The sequence below is a fragment of the Coturnix japonica genome, unplaced genomic scaffold (genome assembly GCF_054131305.1).
Source record: "Coturnix japonica strain WE unplaced genomic scaffold, WE-NBRP24 Scf046, whole genome shotgun sequence".
Classification (NCBI taxonomy): Eukaryota; Metazoa; Chordata; class Aves; order Galliformes; family Phasianidae; genus Coturnix; species Coturnix japonica.
In genome coordinates, this window is record NW_028188949.1 from 827966 (window position 1) to 850577 (window position 22612).

General features: G+C 40.0%; 1 protein-coding gene across 1 annotated transcript in view; it reads left to right on the plus strand.

Annotated features, from left to right (window-relative positions):
* The window catches only part of LOC146752328 (nuclear pore complex protein Nup153-like), a 128269-nt gene that overhangs the window by 2909 nt on the left and 102748 nt on the right, over positions 1–22612 (plus strand). The window contains exons 2-3 of the mRNA XM_085532009.1: positions 1864–1948; positions 3244–3464. The gene's annotated coding sequence lies outside the window, so the exon portion shown is untranslated. The remainder of the gene's footprint in view (positions 1–1863; positions 1949–3243; positions 3465–22612) is intronic.

A 22612-nucleotide genomic window follows, 5' to 3' on the forward strand; every position in this document is an offset into this window, starting at 1 on the left:
AAACAATGTTTAAGGCCAGGTCTGTGTACAAAAGCAAGGTCTGCAATCATACATTGTGCATTACGAATTAATCTAAACCGGAAATGTTATTTCTTGAAGGCCTGGAGCAAAGACGATATTTATTCCAGGCAAGTACCTTCTGTTCTGCCATGTTGTGTCTGTCCATTGCTCTTAGCTGCCTGTCATCTCTGCTGAATGCAAAGTACATTGATTGTCACTTCTGCCCTCTGACATTATTGAAGCCTAAATAGAAGGATGTAGAGCTAGTATTTGTTATGCTACATCAGCCATAACATACTTCCTGTACCAAAACAGTCTCGTAGTCTCTGATGTTCAAAAGTAAGCAATGTCAGGGAAACAAAGACAAGCCCATCACTTGGGGACTTGTTTTATTAGCCTCCTCTAGCTAAATACTCCCTGACCTACATCTGGAGCTTGTCTGCAATTAGGAAATAACTATGTCTGCTGTGTTGAGCAAATCAGGAGAGAAGCTCTCAAAACAAGTGAGCAGTGGGTTATGCCTAAGCTGGGGATATTTAAGGCAGAATCCTGAAGTTCACATTCAAGCACGGAAAGTGAGTGACGTGGTAACTTTCTGGTGCGCAATCCTACACCCTGGTCAGAAAGGTGACTGAAAGCAGCCCTCTGTGGGTTTGCTGATGGAAAAGCTGAGTTACCAGACTTTGATCCATAATCAGCACCATTATTCACTGAGACGGTTGGGATGGCCCATGTTAGAGTCAGGCAGTCTCTAATCTTTAAGTAGGAAGTTTGCAAAGCCTTGGATCAGTTACATTCTGAGTAGGAATAAGCTCTGTTTTTTTGTGGGGATTGAATATCAGTAAGACTCCACCAGCAGGGCTCCCCTTTGCTCCCACAGTGAGGTGGTGTCCACAGCTCTGTACCTTTTCCCACATTTCATGGTGTCAATGTGGAGTTTTTAACAATCAGCAGCACTTAAGTTAGCTAAGAGGCAGGCAGTGTGTTGGCACTGCCAAGAATGTCAGCAAGCAGTTTGTGGCCACCCCACATAATTGACACATCAGTGCGTTATTCAGAGTTTGCTCCGTACAAACTGTTAAACAATGAGTTAGGATTGCCAGCAAGGATAGTCAGTTTGGGAGTATGAAAATGTGTGCATCAGCATCTCTGAAATAAGAGAAGAAGAAGCAGCTTTGAGTCTGGGAAAGATTTACAGGTAGGCAGCACCCACTTGCTTTAATTAAGACTGAAAGAGAAGAGCTGAAGGTGACCTGTAGGGGTATAAATGAAGCTGGTGTGTGTAGTAGCAGAATAGGGATTAAAAGACCTGAGGAAGGGAACTGACTATCAGTGTTTGCTAGTGAGGAAGAGGAACCTGCAGCTTTTGGATGAGTACAGAGCTCTTCACTATTCAGTAAGAACCCAAACAGATTGAATGCAGTTTCCTCCTTTCTGGCTAAACAAAGACTGATGGAATATTACAATAAACTTCAGCCTTTTACTGCTTTAGTCAGTATAAAATTATAGAGAACAGGTCAGCCCTGTGAGTGCAGAGGAAATAGGTCAGGGGTAAAGCATATGAACAATAGCATCTCCATTTTCATAAGATATATTATTCCTGTTTTGAGGCAGATTCTGGTCTTTGTGAAGTGCCAGAGGGCATCTGTTGTGAACTCTGGAACAGGTAGATGAATGGTGGCTGAATTTAACTAATATCAGGAAGCCTTCATTAACTAATGAACTGAATAAGTACAAAGAGAAACTGAGCTTGAATAACTCAGCTTCTCCTCTGAAAAGAAGAACAATGGCATGGAAATCAAATAACATACTCCTTACATGGGAATAAATTTCTGGCCAATCAGTCCTTGATTTGTTTTCCAGGTTGTACCCGTGCTGGCAAGCTTCATTTCTCATGAGTTGCTGGTAGTTGCTGGCTCTGGGATTCGTGGGTGGTTTATGCCAGAAGGTGAGTCCCAGTCTTGGCATTTGAGCTCTGTGTTCCACATGCAATGTAGTTGTCAGCATTTGGGCTCATGACCTTATTCTGACTGACATATCCTGTCCTATGCTCTGGAAAACCCATATGTGCACAATCCACTGTCAAACAGAGTTCATAGAGAGGACACGTTATTCATATAAACCTTGTTTTGAAATCTTTGGTCTTTGCCCTTTACCTGTTTATCTGTAAGTTTATTTACAAGACTGCTCTGTGTCCATTTGTGTCTAGATGATAAGTGACAAAATCAGATCTCACTTAAGGCTTACACTTGTTTACTTCTAGAAGATGGTGTGATATAGGTGCTAGGAGAGGTGAATCTATTGCAAAAAAAAACAAAAATATTTCATTCAAAATTGAGCTTAGATGCTTTCTTCTTGTAGTTCAGACTCTTTTACAAGGAATACAAATATGCAATCAGGTAATAGTGCAATCAGTGTCCTAATCAAAGTCAGGGGTCACTTGCTAGATGATCTCTTCATTTGACACAAGTAGTAGGTGGCCAGATAGATAGTAGAGGACAGACAATTGCTATAGATAAAGAAACAATACAACCAAAATCAATTCAAACTTTTTTACTCTTATGACAGCAATATGAGTCATGCTGAAAAAACCTTCACAGCACTCCTTTGTTTTTGTTTTTTTTTCCCTGGTAAATGTTTCAAAGGCTGAATATGAAATTTGGGTACAATTATTATTCCATTAAAAATAAAGATGTACTGCATCTGATTTCACTGTGTATCCAAACAGTTTTTAACATTTTTTTTTTTTTTTCCAGAACAAAATTGCACCAAGTAAATTTGTGCTAGAAACTTGCACTTAACACAGGAAATAAACATTATTTTCTGGGCTGAGTGTACAGATGCTGCTGCTTTGGTACACGTGAAGTTCTTTTGTGTTTTATAGTCAAGTGTGTGATTTTTTTTTTCCACGTGGATGTACTTTTCTTTTGAAATGCCATAAAGATGTATTTTCTCCGCTTCCAAACAAAGATCAACAAGTATGTGATGCACTGACATGTCAGCAGTTACACAGGATAATTTTCCATGAAAAGGATGCTAATTAAACTTGAATCAAAATGAATTTGAACTAGAACTTGCCTTCTGGTGGGTGAAGCATGTAACAAAAGTAATAGCCTATGAAAAAATGGGACACGTGTATGAAGGTTTTTCTTTTGTGGTGTGGCACTCAGGAAAATACTCTTCATGTTGTGGAATTTCACTGTGCAGTGGTTGGTAAGTTTCTCTCTATTTCATTCCCCATAGATACTCTTGAAGCAGAACTGCTGAGTCACAGCCTGCACCAGTGACGGAGCTCCTGGTGGGAAGGCAGGGCCTACCCAGGGGAGCTTAAGTGCATGTAATGTGTCTGAGTGATTGGAAGGGCTGGAGCCAAGATCTACCCTTTCCAACACCTCATTTGAGGGTTGGTGGTGAAGGTGAGGATATCTTGTTGGAGATTCCTGTATACCTGAGGCCTTCTCAAAGTAAGTAGCTACTTTTCTTTATTTCTGTGTCTGCTGTGTTTGAGCAAATCCTCACTTGTTGCAGCCTGTGATCTTGCTCCTCTGCTGTTGTAGTTGTGCTTTCTGTTGTGTTACAGCCCTGAATTGTGCTCTTAGTCTGTGGTAGCTCTATGGGCTTTTTCCAGACCTTATTTAAAAACAAATGGAAAATGGGCAAAGTGGGTGTGAGAGTCAGACGAAAAAGTTTGGGTTTCACAGTGTCAACAACATGTATTGCCTCCTTTGGATTCCTTGACAGGTGACAAAAGATCAGAATTTCTATATTCTTCGCTGCACTATTTGTTACAAGGCTATACTACAAAAGGAGAACTGTGGTTTCTTTTTCCTATTTCCATTTCTTTTCTTCCTGTTCATTAAACTTCTCTTTGTAGAACATAGTTTATCAACTGGATGTATATGAAAGGATGCAGCCTTTTCAGCCAGAAATTTGACTCAAGCACTGCTGTTGAGAGGAGAATGCCAGTTGTGCTTGACAACTTAGTACTCTGTTGAGTGTGGAGTAGCTTTTGATTAGTTTTAGTTTTAATGTAGGCATTCTGCAGGTGAGAGGAGGTTCATGTAGAATCAAGGTAAATGTTTTTGAAAGGCTGTTTCATTTCATCAAGCAGCAATAATAAACTTGCAATTGTTGCATATATATTTCTAGGCAAGTCAGTAATTTGCTTCCAAAGTGATTTGGTTATGTTTGGCCACTCATAATGAAAAGCCTTATTCTGATTAATCTACAGCACATGTCAATTAATCTCTTGTGTAAGACTGAACTATAGTGCCTAATGTGGTTCTTCAAAGTGATAACCCTCTTATGCTTTGCTAAAAAAGTACTTGTCTTTGCAGTTCTGAAATAGATTAAATTAAATTTCACATTGTTGCTGTGAAGAGAGGAGGTAGGAAGAGCCCAGTCTCATAGAATCATAACTGGGAAGCAGTTTTGCTCTTCATGAACACTCTTGTAACCTCACTGTACTAACCTATGGGCAGAACCTAAAGGAAATGACATAAAATCCAATTTAACTTCAGACTCTTTCATTTTATAAGCAAGAAGAATTTGTGAATCTGCATAGATGCAATTGAACAAAATATGTAATGCAAGCCCTTTTTCATTGACTTAATTTAACCAATTTCAGCCACGTGTCAAATCACATGAGGGGGATGCTCTAGAAACTAGTAAAGTCACAAACCTCTTAACTAATCTTGTTGATGCTAATTTAAATTCTTGTAATAAATTTCTATTATAAAAATATCAGAGGGAAATAGGAAATGCTGGTACATAATGCTCAGGAGATATGAAAACTAGTCTGATTGGCTGGGAAACTTGTGCCTTTCAAAATTCCACACTTACGAGCAGTCCTATGAATGTTTTGGTCAGTTGCTGGCATTTAATGAAACCTGCAGAATTCATGGCATCTGTAAGAGTCCCACATTGCATTAGTTGATGATGGGGCTTGGGCCAACAGGCTCAGTGTCTCTGGATGATGGATCTCAGGTTGAAAATCACTGTGCTCGCTCACCCTTCTGATCATCCTGGACGTCAGATTCATGGGAAATCAAAGTTTCTTTGTTATGCTCATTTCTGAATGGAAACGCTTTGCATGCCTCTCATGTCTACATCTGGGCTTTGGGTCAGATGCTTTGCACACTCAAGATTTCATTCAGTAGCTGTGGCAGAGTGCATCATGTTAGGTTTTCATTCGTCAGTCCTGGGTGCTTGAAACTGTAAGGAAGAGCCATTCTCACAATATGAGTGAGAAACCTGAAGTTGTGGGGTCCTCAGCGCATCAGCTGCAGCTGACTAGCTAGTTAAAGATAATCTGGTCTTTCTAATTTAAAAATGTAGTGTAAGATGATAAGTTAAAGGGAACACTGTTACGGTTGTACATGACGCTAGAATAGATTTGTCCTCAGTGCTGTTACAAAACAAGTCTCCACAAACAAATTTTAGTGTCTCATTAAAGACTGCTTTATTGAGAGCATAGTGAACAATGGATATTTAAGGTTATTTTTTGAGAGCAGAAATAATTTACGTTTAAAGAAAACTTTGACTTTATTTCTTGACCATCTTAAGCTATAAATCTTAAGCTGTGTTTTACTTGCTCTGTTATTACCAGAAATGCAGTGTAGTAAAACATGAAGTACTCAAAAAAAACCCCACAAACATTATTGAAGTCTTATATGGGCACTTAATGTTGAAACATCTTTACTACCAGTTTATAGACACTTAAAATATCATTGTCCTATAAGGTCAATTGCTCTTGCAACTTCACTAATGGCAGTTACACTGCCTACCCTGTATTGCTTTAAATCTTCGTGTACTTATTTAGAGTCATGTGCTTCTTCCACTTTCAATGCTCTTACATATGTTATAGGAATCAGAACTTTTAAAGCAGGCTTTTAAAAATCGGATGTAACTTTTAAATCATATGTGCCTTCCTTTTGTTTATTTCTAGAGCTGTTAGAGACACAAATGAAAATGCTTTTGTAATATAATTGATGTCTGACTATAACATGAATCTTGTCATATTCAACTTTTACCTCTGTTCTTGTACTTGTATCATTCTGCTCTTTTAGCAGAATTGAAGAGGATAGTGTCTGGTCTTGATAGCTTGGGTACAAAAAGGGATCTATGGCGAGTCCTAAATGAAATCATTTATCTGCTTTAAAACTATACTTCAAGGACTGTTATGCCTTCAGCAGAGATTTGCAGGGGAGGGGAAGAGATCAGAAGGAAAAACTGAAGCGATGGGTCATCATGACATACTTGCGTACAAGCATCAATAAATACACTTCTTAGGGGCAGTTGCTGGTACGTCTTCCTCCCAAATATGAGTACAGAGGTATGGTGTCTGCCAGCACCCACTGGGCAGCTCAACACACAGCTACATGCCACACACACTCAGGAGAATGCACAAAAGGTAATTTGTGTAGGCATAAATATATGTACCGAGAATATAATTCCTTAGGAGCAGGCAAGCTGATTGATTCAAATTGTTTCTTAATTGAAACACAAAACAGCTCCTCTTTAATCTTCAGAGTACTTGAAATCATGTCTAGCTGGGAATATATGAACAACAGTATATGAACTGCATCTTTGAGGAATGATGTCTCTACTTTTTTCCAGTAACAGATGCCATTTGGATTAACAAATAGGGATTCTCCTCACAGCAGCAGTATCTGATGGGGTTATCAAATTCTCTGAAACTAAAGAGAATGTGACAGTGACATCAATCAGATGTTATTGCTGCACATACAAATTCATTTGCTAGCCCAAGTGGTAGTTCATTTTTGTGCAGCTGGGAAATTCCTTTCAAGATTTGGTAATAGCTCAGCAGTGTGTATGAGTGGATTTGTATACATAAATGACATATATGGGTGCTGTGGCAGCAGTACAAAGCCATACAAATCTGGAGCTGTTTGTTCCTGATTTGAGGCTTTCCATCATCAGAGCTTTGTCTTTTGGGCCTGTGTTAAACATGGGGCGCATAACATCAAGTTGAAACTTGCCGTGGTAGATTCACAGATGTTTCACCTATGTATTTGTTAAATTAAATGTAGGTCTGTAGTGACAAATTTCAGTCTTGATTAAACCTACGTCGGATTATAGTCTGGTGCTGCAGTTTTCACGTTCATTTTGTAGTGGAGTAGGTATCAGGCTTAAAACCTTAACTTATATCCATAATATTTAGAGGATGTTCAACACTAGACTTCTGTTATAACATTGCCTTTATGGTTTTAAATGGTAATTGCCCTAGTGGCTATTTTATGCACTCAAGTATAAGTGCTCTATATGTGTATAATACCTGGATTTAACAGTTGTCTTTGTTCAGAGCCATATCAGGCATAGCAACAGCTCCTGTGGGTCAAAAGCTTTTGCCTTTTGAATACCCTCCGTGCCTCTCTGAGTTGACCTTCTCTTAGGAAATAGGTTCACAATAGGGCTGAAACGTCCTGCATGCATTTCTCATTTCGTAGTGGAGCATTGCAACTGCTATGTCCTCTTGGGCTTTGAGCTTTGAAGAGCTCCTCTTCCTTATGGCTGCTTTTAGACAAGAAAAAATATGCCAGCAGACTCTATATCTGTGCGTTAGCACTCCATGTACTGCATTCCCTTTCTGGGCTGTTGCATTAATTTCACAGTGTTTTCCAATATCTAGTAGCTCTGAATCAAAAGAATCTTGGTCTTTTCTGTTTCTAGCAGTTCTGGATTTAGAACAGTCTAGAAATTAAACGATGTCCTAATCTTTCCTTAGTGGCAAATGAGGGAAGAGTACTTGTCTGTGTGGGCATGGCCAAATTGTGGCACTGGGACTTACAGTCCTGATGTTAATCCATGGAGAGAACATCCTCCTATCCACACTGTTATTGGGCCATGAGAAATTAGTTTATTATGAGCAGGATTTAGGAAAAAAAATTAATGAAGTGTCATTAAAAAAAAATATATATATATACACATATATATTTTTTCTTAAAGCACCCTGTAAAGTAAAAGCATGAATTCAGTTTGTTTGTGGAGTCAGAGGCATCTCGATATGTATTCGCACTTGTTAATGAAGGGGGACAGCTGCCTGGAGATGCAGAAATTGTAGTTGAAAGGAACTCTGAGAAACACTTATAAGTGTATGTCTATGTATTTTTAGATAGTCTTTTGTACAGATTTGTATTTATTCACTGTAAGAGAAACGCTATCCTTTTACAGTCTCCATTGAGTGGTATTGGCTTTGAAAGGTATATTCCACCCCTGCTTTGTTCACATATGCACATTATTTCTATTTTAAGGTTTGCTGTGAGTAAAAGCAATCACTGGGTAGGATTCATCTCCTTACAACTATGTCTCTTTAGAGTCAGTGGAGATCACATCAGGACAGTCAGTAGATTCTCGAGTGCAATTCCTGCTATCTTAAAGCAACACTTAAATAGGTCAGATTAATTGTGCCTGAGAGGTTTATTTCTTTCCACTGATTATGGAGGGAGAGTAGATGTTTGTATCACAGTCATCAGCTCTGAAGCTCAGTGATGTGCATCCCACCTGTGGTGTCAGCACAGAGTGGTTCCTGCAGTGAGGTGCTTCCCATCTACTGGCCTCCCGCTCTGCATTTCTGTGGTTCTGCTTTCCTGCACACCAGTATGATTTTTGCCTTGACATTAGAGTTCATAGATGTGAAAATGTAGTCTCCAGATGTTTTAATTCTGCCTGTCAGCACAAGAACCACATTCTAAAACACTTCATTTGACATAATGCATAGGAGAGAAGTGGAGGTGCTGTAGGAGACTTTGTCAAATGGGTCCTTTGCTGTTACAACTAGGGCAAGTTAGCCCTGTTTTGAGCATGGTTGGATTATGCAACCTCCAAAAGCCTCTTCCAGTCTGGTTAATTCTATGACTCTTCATCCAGAGTTTTGCAAATTCATGGTTATTAGTGGCAGGTTTTAAGTCGGGCAATCTGTCTTTTAACAGGTCATAACATAGCAGCCAGTCTTGGGCCTGTACCTTGCTATCTGACCTACTCCTGGGGCTGGATGAGGAGAGCTGCCTGGATTTTCTCCATGAAGTTAGGCAGGATCTTCTGTAGGTACTCAGCAGAGCATTGCTTGGCAAACTTTTTTTCCCCTTTCCTTCCTCTACAAAGAATAAGTATATAGAATAAAGTGAAAGAAGATATTTTTCTGTTCTGCTAAGGCAATTTTGTAAGACTTGGCGTGAGTATCCTGGGAGTCTAAGCTAAAGATGGTGAACATATGGGAAAGCCCAGGAGGAAGCACAGAGTTTTAGTTTTCAAACCTTACTCTTGGATTGCTACAGTAATGTAATGAAAGGACATTAAATGAGCTGAAGTTATTAAACCCTAAAGGTTACAGAGTCCTATTGGGGGCCACATTCAAAATGTAATTAAACCAAGTCCAGATATTTTAATTTCTAGCTGGAGATTTACACAACATAAGTAAATTCTTCTTCCAATTCTAAACTTTATTGAAAATAAGCTTGTTAATTTATTTCTCTCTAGCAGTAACTGAATAGACATTGTTTAGAGCCACTTGGCTCTAGTAAAACAGTAGGTACCAGTATCAAAGAGTCATGGTTCAAATCAGATCATGTATCTGGGAAAACAGATGCTTGCACTCTGCTATTAAAGTCTCACTCCCCCAAAACCATGTAGTCTGCAAATGGTTGTCCATTCTGATCCTCCAAGGCTCTCCCTGCCTGTTGTTCCAGATGGTCCATTGCTGGTATAATGCTCTCCATTACAGTGTGTGAGAGAACAATGGTCCTAGAACTGTTAATTCTGCTTATTAGGAATATAGGATTACACTTATAAGAGGTTGTTTCCATCTAAAACATTCCGATTTCATTGTAAAATGAACTTGAGTGAGTTTAACTCTTCAAGAACACTATCTTTAAAAAACAAAACACAAGAACAACAGCAACAAAAAGTTCACCAAACATGAACACCACCGAGAAAAATCCTTAAAACAAGCCAAAATCCAAAACCAAGGACATATCTTTATGGATTTGACTTGGCTTCCTATTGCTGGATTGGCTCAGCTTTTAGTAGTCCCTTCTCTCCTTCTGTCTGACTAGCTGCTCTTCTCTGAAGGAGTCGGATTGGCTCTGCTATCTATTTTCCTCAGGGAGAAAGCTGGCATGTGGTTCAGGTGCCTTGTGCTGCAGTTTGCAGGTCTGTGCTGGAAAGCAGACTCTTGAGATGACCTGGGTGAAAAAGAAGACGTCACTCCCTCTGCCCCACATCAGTTTATTTCTTGGACTAATTCTGTGACCTGTTTGGGCATTGTGACTCCAAACAAGTTTATTCATGAAACACATCTTGAGTGTGTCCTGTGACTGCCTTGGAGCTGGGAAGATGATTTGAGGGGGCAAGAAGCCAGCAGTCTGCCTTGGTGAGTTGTGCGCACACTAGCTAGGGTTTGAGTGACCTGGAATAATCAGGCACTGGCAAGGTATACCTGGGTGCTGTGAAAAGGTGTGGATTAGAATTCTTAAGGTGAGGGGAGACTCAGTCCTAAAACTCGCTCCTTGGTTGTTTGTCTTGACTGTTGGAGGCAACGGGCTGGCACTGAAAAAATGCTTAAGTTTTAAATTCAGAACAAAAACCTGCAGCAAGCCAAATCACCTTATTTAGAACTTACTAATTGCTTATAACTTTGCTACATCAGTGAAGACATTAGTTAGAAGCAATTGTGGGGCAAGGAGGAAGATAAGAACATGTTTTTAAGACTGTCTTAATATTCAGTCGTACTAAACAAGGTTGCTATGCTTGAGACAACAAGAGTAGAGGAGAACTGCTGAGAGTTGCTCTCCTGCTGGAAGGTGTTTGTGTTTGGAAGTACAAGCACTCTGCCCAAGAGACAGCGGGCTGCAGGCTGGCGTAAAAGCTGCTTCAAGGACAGAATCCAGTGAGAATGGTTTGTATGCAGGTGGAGGAGAACATGAACCTTGGGCACCACTCTCCCTTTTTTGTTTTGTTTCTCTACTCTGATAGGGTTGTGTAGGGCTGGGCTTCTTAGAGGAGTAACTGTATTAAAGACAGCAATTCCTGAAAAGGTCAATTTAGGATACCTTCGTCTTGATCGGTAAACAGACAAAAAAATAGATGTGTGAGTTTTGCACTTGAATCTCGATGAGCAGGAGGCATGTGGTAATGTGTGAGAAGAGCCTCAATGTGCAGAGCAGCCCAGAGAGACCAGTTCAGCAGCAGATCTGGATGTGGGAGTCAGACAACGCTCCCACATTAATTAATGAGGTGAGGAAAGAAATAGAATCACGTGTTTTCCAAGTTTGTTCTCCAGAGAAGATTTATCTGGAAAAGCTTCTGTGTTGATTTAATGGAGATGTGCACACTATGAGGTGTTTGTATGAACAGTTCTGAGCTATTTGGATGCATGTCCCAAAAGCAGAGTAGGGCAAGCGGTGAGAAACTTCTCCCCTGCTTTTTTATTTGCTTACCTTATTTATCACTGAACGAAGGTGCATTGGGTCTGAGGGCAGTGTCTGAGCCAGTTATTCCTCTGTCCTTCCGGGGTACAGTGCCAGTCCCTGCCTGTTCCCTGCCAGGTGTTTCCTGAGGGAAAACTGAATGAGGAGTGGGGAGTGAAGAACCTGTTTCCCCCAGGAGAGCAGCTCAGGGATTTGTATTGAAACCGGCCAGTGATTGAGCTTAGTCCATAACCAAAGTGTTAATGCTGGCAGCTTGCCTGCACAGTATAAAAAAAGAAGTAAAAAAAAAAGGTAGGGGGAAGGATGAGGGTGAAGATGTGGATGGAAAAGAAAACACAGCAGCCTGTACAACCCATGCAAAAGAGACAAAATGAATGTGCTACAAGGAAGGCAAGCTTCCTGGGTGAGGTCAGAATGGAGAGGGGAGCAGGTCACAGGCACAAGCTTGAGAAGGTTAGCTTTGTAAAGCACTCCAATGGCTTTTTTCTGTGCTAGGGAGCAGCAGCTGTTGGTTGTGCCTCTGCTGAGGTTGAATTTTGATCTACTTCAAGCTGCAGTAAAAAAGATGCAATATCCTCTGCAAAATGCCTGCTGAGCACAGAGCTGGGTTTGCAGGGATTGCATGGGTAGATCAATCTATTGGCTTATTAGCTAAAATGATCAGGAATTGCATCACAATGGACTATCGATGTCCCATAGCAGCTGATGGCTCTGAATTCTCATCTCTTCTCTTTGAATATCTATTTTATGTATGTATGTGTATATATATATATATATATACATACATACATGTATATAAATATAAATTTAAGTTTCTTCATAAATTTTTAGGATACAGTGCACTCGTACCTTGTAACAATTGTATCTTCTGAGATAATTGTGCCCTTAATTTTTTCTGCTGGTTGTTTCTTCTAGGCTTGCCATCTGTGGGACTGGCAGTCCTCAGTGGCTTCAAACATCCCAGTGAAATTTGATCTGATCTTTCCTTTTTCTTTGTCTAAACAAGCATGGTCTAAACTAGTTGGTTCAGGGTGCATGGCACACAGAGCATGCTTGACTGAGAGTTTCCAGGCAGGGTGAGGATCCTTATGAGGAAAATCCATTCTCTTCAGTGAAAGCTGCCTTCAGAGCCTGGGAGCCCTGGGACAACTGCAGCCGTGCCTTGCAGTAATCTGGTAAGCAAGAGAAAGATGAGGCTGATTGGAAAATAAACCGAAATGATACAATATTTGCAATGGATAGCTTTCCTCCTGTCTCTGCATATATTGAAAGTTTGTGCTATTTGATGATGCCTCTCCTTTCCCTACCAAATGTTTTACTGTTTTGCTGCTTGCTCTGAAGCTCTAGCAGAGACCTGCTGTGGTACCTAACTTCTAATCTGAGGGTCAGCAGGTTGGGCTCATTCAACAGCAAACTCTGTGGTCACTAAAGTGTCACTGATGCCATGTCCCGAGATACATCCCAGTAAGGTTTTCCAGAAGTGAAAAGATGACAGTTCTGACAAAGGCCGATGAAGTGGGAATTATCAAAGCAATGTAAAAGGGGAGTGTGTTCAGTGAAGAAAAGAGAAGTTTCCTTTTGGGATTGGGGGAAAGGACTGAAATGAAACGAAGCTTTCTTGTAAATATTATAGAGAAACTCTTTGCTGGCTTGGCTGAAAGACAAAGTTAGCATGAAGTAAACCGGACAATGAATTGTACAGACAGTTGGATAGGCAGGCCTTGGATTTCTTCATAAAGACCATTTCCTGTGTGTTGTTAATCCTGTTGATTTAAAAACAAAACAACAACAAAAGGTTTCCTTAATTGTCCAGAAGTTTGCTGGACCCAAACCTTGATGGTTATTACGTATTTTCCACAGATTGCACAAATCTAAGTTTAGTTTGGATGTCATTCTAGCTGACTCTTTTTCAGCCATGCAGTGGAATTTGAATGTGGGTTATTATAGTGGGTCCCTTTTTCCTTTACTGACAATTTTCCCAGCGGTGTAATCAGTCTGTGATAAGTTTTGATTCTGCGTTAACTCTTGTGAGATTGTTTTTATGGATTCATAAGGAATCAGACCTTTGGAACCTGCGTTAGCAGAACAGAAAAACTTTTCCTCTTGTCCTCTGGATGCAGAAACGTCGTGTCACCTAGAAAAAGTGACACAGTAATCACAAGCTGAATGTGAATTTGCAGAAGAGGGCTGTTGTATGGTCCTTAGCTTAGAACTGCATGATGCTTCTTTAGAAGGGAGACCCTGAGGAGGCGTTCAAAATGGAGTACTTGATATGCTTCATGTAAAAACCAATGCCTTAGTGGAAATCATGTGTTGCATTTTAATATTTCTGGTTTTGCTAAGGGAGAGGAGAAAAAAATAATCCAGGTTGCTATTTCTAAATGAGTTCTAGCAGTGACCCATACAGTTCACCTTCTTCTTTTACACAGGCACACAAGGGATCTCTCACAGTAAAGAGTGCTAAGTTTGCATGCTTAAATTTAAAATCCTGCTTAAATAGAGTTTAACTAAGACCTTAACTCTCTTGACATTAGACCTAATAATTATTAGGCAAAGCAAGTACTGTCTTTTATTAAACTAATGGGTAGAGTTGGAAGGAAAAAAAAGACAAGCTCCTGGGTGTAAAAGAATTTGTCTTTTTTTTTTTTTTCCCCCCAACATCTCTTAGCGAGAGGTGGGGAGAATGAAGTATTTTCTCTTTCCATTCAGTGCTTTTCTTGCCCATGTCCTTGATTGACCATAACTCTGTTATATACTACATTATGAACTATTGCTGTTCTGTGGTTGTGTGATTAAAAATGAGAGAGGTCCTATTGGGGGAAGCTGCAGTCTGACTGGGACTAGACTCCATGGTGAGGTGCAGTAAGCAAAGGAGCAGCATCAGGAAGAGACAGTGAAAAAAGCATGTTTACAAAGGTCAGTTCTCCATGTGGTTTTGGTTTTGAAGACCAAGTACGTAATGCAGTAAGCTTCAGAAGCTATCAGCAGCTTCTCCTAGCTGACAATTCAGGTACTGGGGATAAAAGAAGTGATTTTGAAGGAACTGATGAAACTTGTGAGGTTACATGTTAACATCCAGTAGATGTGAGCTCCCAATTGCCAAGCTGGCCTCTGTGTTCTTTCATTTTTTGAGGCCTGTGGCAGATGTAGGAAAACATGAGGAATTCTGACCTGTGAATTAGGTTGGGATCTTTAATTAGGCAGGGAACACTTAGGAAAAAAATTGGCCTGAATGGGGATTTTTGAGCAATGAGCTGATTTGAGAGGTTCAGGTTTGATATCCTGCCAACTAAAGTTTTGCATTAATACTCAGGCCTCTCTTGCTGCGTGAAGTAGGATGAAATCTGTTTGGGTTTGCCCAGTTTAGCAACATTTTAACTGGTACAAAGCACATATAAACTGTCTGCAGGCTGCTCAGTGTCCCTGACTCATGCTGGATACAAGCAGCAGTTAAAGTTACAGCATCCCATTCTCCAGCTGTGCCTGGTCTAACAGGGCAATATCTGCTTGAGACTAAGAATGGTGTGGGTCTTCCTGGCCAATTGGAAGAAAGCTTTAGCACGCAAGCCTGGATGTGGAAACAGTCTCGTCTGCAAGAGTAACTCATTTCCATTGTTCTGAGACCTCATTTTCTATAATGATGTGGAAACACTGCTAATGAATTTCAATTCATGTTCGTCAGATCTCTTGGATTTGATCAAATATAGGCAGGTCTAGTATAAGACTCAGTAAAAGGGGATTTAGTTTCTCAATAGCAGGAGTTATGTTCTCTCTATTGCCCTGTATTATCCAGCATCAGAACTAAGCTTGGTAGAGCCTGTTGCAAAGGTGGAATGTGCTTAGCTTAAAAACTAGGTCAGGGTCTGAGTAGGCAGTGATTAATATCAGGGTTCAGACCATGTGTAACCCATTTCTGTGAAATATTTATATTCTCAAGAAGGATTTTATCATGGGAGGATTTCCCAGCAGGTTAGGCATATACCAATGTAGCCTTCATTTTTCATGCTGTGATTTAACTGGGTCTATTCAAGAAATGAGTAATTGCTACATCATTGTGATTTTTTGCTTTATCTTAGAACTGCAAGTTTACCTGTTGCCTACAGGGTTCTAATATGAACCTGGTGAACCACGAACGAAATGCTGTTTTGGAATGTAGCTGAAATTAAATCTTGATGTGGATCCTTTGCATGATTTCTAGAATAATGTTCTGCAGGGTATCCCATAACACTGCTGTGATTCTAACACTTGCCTGTAAGAATGTTTCCAACGGCATCCCTAACAGCGACTGGGAATCACTGTATGTTTTCATCTGAGATGTGTACTGACAAAACTTTTAGAAGAGTGTTTTGAGACTGTGATCATTTTCTATCACTTCTATTTTCTTGGAGTGTTTGCTGTGATCATAAACATAATAATAAGAAAGCAAGAGGATGAAAACTGAGACACAGGCAAGATCCACGTACTCTACCTGGTGCTAGTATTGCCTCGCTATGAGAATCATTGTTCTCATCAGCCACAGAAAATGTAGTTTAGTTTTGTCTTCTCAAGCTTATCTACTTTACGCAAGCAGCTCTAAGACACCAGGCTGAGTCATGCCTGGTATGCCTGGTAGATAAGTCTACTTCATGCAGTCATTTAAATTACAGTGCTTATCCCTTTCATAGCATAACGAGTCGTTTTTTCATCTTTGAAGTGCTTTCAGACTGTTTGCTCTTAGTTCACCTAACACCTGAGAGACAGTGACTGAGAAACGGAGGTTAAGGGGCTTGCTTCAGGCACAGAAACAGTTGGTGTCTGGGCTAAATTCAGGTTTCTGTACACTTGATTCCCATTCCAGAATTAGGAGCCTCCATTTAAAAGCCAACTAAAGCTTATATCTCCTTTTTGTTTCTTTACTTTTTTAAAGGGTAAAAACTATTTTGTTGCTCCACTGCAGCAACGCTAATGCAAGTTTTAATGTGGTAGCTGTAAGAAGGTATTTGTTACAGGCGACAGCTTAGAGTTTCTCATAATGACAGCTCCACACAAATAATAATCCAGTAGTTCTGTGTTAGGGTTGTCCGATGGCAACAAAATTCTGAGAATCAAAGGTATGGATGTAATTAGGAATCTTGCTAATGATTCTGTGCGTTTTTGTTTTTTCCTTCTCAATGAAATGAGATTCACACAGATTAATTACTACCTGCTATAGATAAACCCTGAGAATGGCAATCTGCATCGCAGTGGCAGAGGGTAGCTGTCATTTAATATATCACAGCTTTCCACGCACCTGTTCACCCGGTACTGTTCCTATGGCAACTACACTTTATAAGGGAAGCTCTGCATAATTAGCATGGATCGAGGTCTATATCAATCAGAATAATTTGGAAGAGTATGGAGAGCCCAAAGGAGAAGGCAATGCTACTTGTCTCAGTAGGGAAGGTATCAGACCTCTGCTGCGTGCTACATAGTGAGGCAGTTACTAGGAGAATTCAGCAGAATTAGCAAATCTGAGGAAGCCAAATTATACAAAACAAGAAACTTTATCTTTTTTATTTTTTTGGTTATGAAACCATGTTAGAATGAGCTTTGAAAAGTGAACAAAGACAGAAAACCAAACTAAAACAAAAACCATGCTTGCATAGGAGGCTTTGTTGCAACTTAGGACATTTCACAGAGTGCACAAGTGTTGTCAGCCTGGGGACCAGGCGGTGATGGCCAGCACTGCTTGTAATGTCCAGCTATGCCTTTTACCTTATTGATCTTTGTTTTTTGTCAAGACCTGCCAGACGCATTTCAAAGTGACAGATGCAGATGTGTGACCCGTGTTGCCTCACAATGCAGCACATTAAATGTAGAACAACAGCTTTAACTTCAGTTTTATTTTTTTTTCTTGGCTGCTGGTGTCAGAAATGTCACTTAAAAAAAAACAAAGCTCAATGATTTTATAAAATGCCTATAAAAAGAATAGTGCTGAAACTGGGAGAGCTTTGTGTCTGGTTGTGTGTGTGTGCACAGAAGACTGAGCGAGTCTTCTAACACTGTCTTGGCTTCAAGTCTCATCTGGAAGTGACTCAGTTTTCAGTAGAGGAGCTGTATCAGGCTCTGCAGCTGTATGTGAAGTATATGACTTTTAATTCACTGGGGATCCAGTTTGAATGCAAGTGTTGATAGAGCAGAATCATACTTGTGTTGTAATAAAACTTCGTAATATGAGTCATCAAAGTATCTCAAAAGAAAAAGGGAATGAGAACTTGAAAATATGTGCTCTTCAGCATTAGTAATGCTGGAAAATAATTTGAAATACAATGGGTGTTAGAGGTCATGCAACAATGTGACAGTGTAGTATGTGTACCATCTTGGCTTTTGAAGATGCAGTTACTGAAATCGGTCTAAATTTGCAGAATTTGTAGATCTTGTATGATAAACAAGGTAGAATCCTTGGGTGATACTGATTTGTGTTACTTCATCATTGCTGAGTTCTGCATTAGGTGACAGGCTGTAGGAAACTCCTTTGCTACATCTGAGTAAAAAGTCTAGGAGAGAAGGTGCTTTTTTTGCTTCTACTGGTTCTGGATTGGGTACTTGGTGGAGAGGCCTCCACTAATGCTATATGTGATTTTATTTTATTTTATTTTATTTTATTTTATTTTATTTTATTTTATTTTATTTTATTTTATTTTATTTTATTTTATTTTATTTTTCCCAATGGGGATGATGGTGGGAGGATTCTTGACTAAAAAAACTGGCATTGCATGCCTCTGTAACAGAATACAGAAAAGATACCCCTCTTAGGTTCTGTGGAGGACAGGGCAGGGACTTGAGTCCTTGATGTCTTGAGGGTTCCTTCCTGCATGGTATCACAGCTTCAAGAGGCAGAGCTTTGGGTGCCTTCCATTTAAGCAGGTGTGTGCAACACTCATTTTGGAGAATTAGTTTTGAATCTCCCTAAAGAGAGACAATGGAAAGAAGAGCTGGGGTGCAGCCTTAGCTGCGCTCATTCCAGCCTGGCTTTGCACCATTACCATTGTGGCCTTCCTGGGCAGGCTCTGAAGAAGTATTTCAGATATGACAATTTCCAGTCAAATAAGAAAATGAATAAGGAGCTTAATTTCTTCCAGGAAAAGGCTGCAATTGAGTGAAGTTTTCTGAGTTGCAACTTTCCAGGGAGATAACTAATAACTACATTCCCCAGAAAAATCTTGCTTTTAGGAGCAAATCTAGCTTCAAGTCTCTATTCTAAGTTAAGGATTTTAGCTCTGAGAGTAATGATGCAATGTAAGTACTTTCATAAATTCAGTTCATTTAAAAAATATATATATTCTGTGGCCCCAAAGTGCTGGATCTCATAAGCTACCCATTTGAAATTGTTAGATAAGTGAGTTTTTTTATTGTTTTTCAGTAGGAAAACATAACCTCAAGATAAGGATTGTTTGGTGCAATCTATTCAGTTTTGGAGATGTGTTCTCTTTGGAGTTCTGCCTCATTTTACTTTTGTGTAAAGGAGAACTCAGTCCTTAGTTCCAGTGGTTCAAATCTTTTCATATTTCTAATCATGTTGAAGAAAAGAGGAAAAAACTTGGCCAGAAAAGCTTAAGTAATATGCGGTCCTAAGTTTTGGAAGGTAATCTTTGTACTCCATTAAGGTTTAAGGGCGGCACAGACAGTGGTTAAAAGAAATTTCCTAACCTATGTCAAATTATTCTGTGATCTACAAAAACAGCAGACTGGACTTTTCTCAGCATGTCTGCTTCTGTTTTTTTCCAGTGTTCATTTTTTGGTTATAAAATGCTATCCTTTTTGACATCTACTAAAAAATGCATTTAAAATCTTCCTTAAATATATGACCATCCATTTATCTGTGCATCGTAGATCTATCTGAAGTAAGAAGATGAGTAAAATGTCTCCTGATGCAATGCTTTAAACAACTAGACTGAAGCAAAGATTATTTCTAAACAGATAATTTACTGTTTATTAAAGGGACTAGATTGGGATAGCAAGAAAAGGTCCTCTAGATCTGAATGTATTAATAAGGAAAAAGCCCACTGTCTTGTCAACTTCTGTGTCTACACCACCAGGGATGCTTCAGTGACAATTACTGAGAGATAGTTACTCATGGAGATTAAATATAAGTTTACTTCCCTCTTCCCCTGCCCCATCCCTCCTGAGCTTAGTGGTATTAGAATGGACCACTGTCATCCAAAAACTTGAGCGAAACCACTGAATCATTCTATATGTGCGTTCAGAAACCCCTTTAACTACAACAGGCTTTAATCACTATCTATAAAAGAAATTGAGATGAAATGGAAGTCTGGTACGTGTGTTATCAGTTCCCAAAGCTAGCCAATACACTTGGCATAAAAATACGTTCATATTCCAGGCTTACTTTCAATGTATCTTGCTGAAAATGAAGAGACTGTACAAAACCACTCCACCTTTGAGCTTACAGCTGATTTATGTAAGGTAGCAAAATGGGATCAAAGGTGTCCTGATGTGTCTTCTAGATTGTGGTTCTTGTAGATTCATAAAACACTAGTAAATTCAGCAAATTTCACCCTCATGACGAATAGTTTCTTCAGTGAACAATGTTTAATAGACTCCAGGTGATGAGACAGGCAGAACTGCAGGAAAGATCTTTGAAGGTCTGAGGATTAGCAAAATGCATTTGGAGTTTGGGTTTTCCTTGTAAAATGTATGGTCTAGTTTGTCCCTCAAAGACCCAGACTAACTAGTTTCTTCTGTAAGCATGGACCTTCGCTTTGTTTTGCTTTGGTTTCCACACTTTGGATCTGTGTAAATCTGTGTGCCACGCTGAAGAACAGCTGTTGTGAGTTTGCCTTTATTTCTCCCCCCCCCCTTATTTTTCTGCCTAATTTTTACTGAATCTGTCTTCTCTTGCAGCTTACTTTAGCTCATTCAGGGCTAGAGATCTGGAATGGGAATAGGAAAAGCAGTCAGTCAGATCTGTAAGCCTTACTTCTTTGGCAAAAGCATTGGCACTAACTCTAGTTCTTCATCACTTTTATTACATCATTATGCTGGCTTACTACACTGACTTTTCAGTGTAAAATTGGCACAATGTGGGCTTTTGGAAGGTGGGGCTTAATGCAGGTACAAAGCCATGTAAAGCACTTGCTGGGGTTGCACACTGGAGGAAAGAGTAAGTAGGAAAAGAGGCAGATCCCTGTAGCGCCCACATGCTTTTATCTCAAACAGTGGATCTGTTTGTTTCCACTGGCATATGGAGGTGCTTTGGAGAGCAAAAGGATCCAGAATTTTGCCATCTGAGTGAGACTAGGAGTGAAATGTCATGTACCCTTATAGGACTCAATTAAAACATTTTGAAATGCTTGCATTGGGCATGCATACAAACACATTCAGAAGAAAGGCAAGGCTCGATTAATGATGGTGCATCAAAAGTTCAGCATCCTAAACCTTCCCTTTTAAACTCAGGGAGTCTTTAGAGATCTTGTCAACGCTGTTTATGTTGCTTAACAGTGTCTTCTGCCATTGACAAAGCAGCACTTCGCTTCTGTAGTTAATGTGGCAGATTCTCTCTGTCCCTATTCGGATGCTGATGGAAGTTATTTACAGCCTCAGCAGAAAGATCACACAGCGCTGTGATAACTGGCCCCTATCGACACTGCCAGGTTTCCAGGTCTGTAAGACAAATGTTGCTGCTGGCTCTCAGCACCCTGTGTGCCTTGCATTCTGATGCAGATTTTTATTACCTGGCAGGTGGCTTGGGAGAAAAAAGAGCTGAGATCAATAACTGCAAACGATCAAGTCATGTCAGAGAGGGGTCAGCAGCCAGCACTAGTGGAAGCTGCCCCTTGACACGGCTCTTGTGGAGGAGGAAAGGGCCTTGATTTCTGAAAAGCACTGTGCTGTGTTAAGAGTGCCTAATTATCGCTGTTGCTACGGCCGGCTAAAATAACAGAGGGCTTTGAACAGGACTGGTGAATAACTGCACTTAGCTCTGATTGTTGGCTGTGTTGCTGCTGTCTCTCAGGTCTATGCTGGGTGTTCCTGGTCTGGAGACCCAAATGCACAGTGCTGTGGGCCTGGGAGAAGACCCAAAGGCCTTGGGCAGCCCCACACCAACTGTGGCCATTTTGTGCCTGGGGTGGGCTTATCTCACCTGCTCTTAAACACCACCAGTGTCACCTTCCTTTAGCACACTCCTGTGTGGCAAAACCAAAACCAGCAATTTTTGCTCTGGTTGCCAAAGCAGAACGATGAGAGGCAAGGGCCTTGTCAGAGTTTCAGACAGAACTCCAGCAGATATAGCAACCTCTTCATTTCATCTTGGTTCGTATCTCCTTGGAATTAGATGAGCAGCAGATTCTGCAGTTTTCTTCCAGCGCAATCCAGGAAGATGTCTGTAAGCAATTTCTGCATTAAAGTCCCTATTTATATCCGTAATTAAAGAAGTAAGTATCGTAGTTATCTTTCTAATTTCATAATTACCTCTTTGAAATAATAGCCCTGTTCCAGGTGTTTTCAAAAATAAAACAGCCAGGGAAATTAATTTCAATTAGAATGGAAAAATACAAACTGAAGTGGAGTGTTTTTTTGTTTTTAAAGATAACAGAAAAAACAACAATAAAACACAACTGCAAAGAACAAAAAAAGCCCAACGTGCACTTCTTGGAGTGTACTTCATTTAGATAATTAAATCCGTACAATGTGAATGAACCATTGGCGGCAGTGCCCTTTGTCAAATGACATTTAGAATGCATTAATCTGCTCAATTCTGAGGCTTCCCAGCAGCTTAAAACACATCTGGAGGCAGAAAAAATCAGTGATTTCTTAATGGGAGTGAATAGTCTTTTGGTATGTAATACAGATGCTCTAGGCTTTCTCACTTGGAAGATTTAGTAATGTTGAGAAACTCAAGCTGTATTTGTGTGAATTCAGAAGCAATCACAAGCTCATAAGCTTGTTTATGCGTATGTTTAAGTGTTTATGTTGGGGTTCAAAATAAAGACTTTTTTTTCCATCCCAAAGAAAATGAGAGAACCCATGAAGGAGAACACTCTTATCTCAACCATTTCTTTTCCTCCTTTCTCCCTAATCTTTCTTCCAGCACCTTTTGTATTGTCTGTTACCACTACAAATCCTATTTTCTTCTTGTGACAGGGTTGTAGGGGAAACTGTTTGATGTGGGATATGTGGAAAGGAGC